General features: G+C 38.3%; 1 pseudogene; it reads left to right on the top strand.

The window, feature by feature from the left end:
- On the top strand, positions 360-889 carry Gm13458 (predicted gene 13458; annotated as a pseudogene).

Raw genomic sequence — 1317 nt, 5'->3', positions numbered from 1 at the left:
TAAACACAACCTCAATATGACTGAAATTCAAAAGAATCTGATATACAAATATTTTATGTTTTAGATGTATACCCTTGGAATGGTATATGTGTAATAATTTCCCTGAGGCTGTTTCCTTTCTAAAACCTACACTATCATGCCTACTTCATGCAGTGGCATTTATAGAATACGTATAGTATTCTATGTTTACATTATGTCTACACAGTGACTGAAACAGATATACATCTCTACGCATATGACCTATATACATACACATATAAGTTATAATATATAGCATTAGATAATATGAGTAATAAAGTGATGAGCTCAGATTATGCCAAATATATGTCACATTGTCTAAAGATTATATAAAAGCTCCAGTCTCCCTTGACCTCTGACCCACCTGCAACCCTTGAGTTGGTCCCACTGGGTCAGGAAGCAGCACCCATCCCTCTAAGGTAGAGCAGCTGCCATGGCCAAGTACCTGACCCAGATCATTGTGATAGGTGTACAGAATCTTTGCCAGCACCCTGAGGCAGGAGTTTGCTGCAAGCCAGGCAGCTGCTGATGCTCGTGGTCGTGCTGGATACCAGTCTGAAGCTGCATCCAATCTCTCTGGCCTCAGCTTCCAGGAAGCCCAGCAGATTCTCAACATCGCCAAGCTGAGCCCCGAGGAGGTCCAGAAGAGTTATAAACACCTATTTAAGGCAAAGGGTAAGTCTGTGGGTGGCTCTTTTTACCTGCAGTCAAAGGTTGTCCATACAATGGAAAGCCTTCCTGAGGAACTCTGAATTCAAGCCCAGGAAAACAGAGAGAAAGGGCAAATACTCAAAATGTGACTGCTTAGCTGTCTACACCCAATCCATTGCCTCATAATTCATAATGTGGTGATAAATGTCTTTTCTGTGTTAAAAATGAAGATTATATAAAAGAATTTGAAAAAGTACCATCAAGAAAATCTTTCTACCTCTTCACTATCCATCTAGTTACAAAATATAAATTTTCTCTATCAAAGTTACCCCTTCTTTATATGAGAACAACCTTTATTCTTGAACTTGGTGTCAGCACGAAATAAGTCTGCATGAACTAACCTTTATTAAATATTTGTACTAATTACATATTTACCTTGTCACAATTTATCACCAACACCAGAATTCATAATCAGTTAAAATAGCATATTACCTCACAAACTTAACCATCTCTTTGTTAGAATTAAAGATAATTAAATATACTTGGAAGTAAGCTACAGATCCATACTCCATGCTGTACATCTCTACCCCAGTCTGCCCTGTATAGAAACTGATACCCTGTCATTACTCCAAACCAAGCAATCTGAAT

The sequence above is a fragment of the Mus musculus genome, chromosome 2, assembly GCF_000001635.26.
Source record: "Mus musculus strain C57BL/6J chromosome 2, GRCm38.p6 C57BL/6J".
NCBI lineage: Eukaryota > Metazoa > Chordata > Mammalia > Rodentia > Muridae > Mus > Mus musculus.
This window is presented reverse-complemented; position numbering and strand designations above follow the sequence as displayed.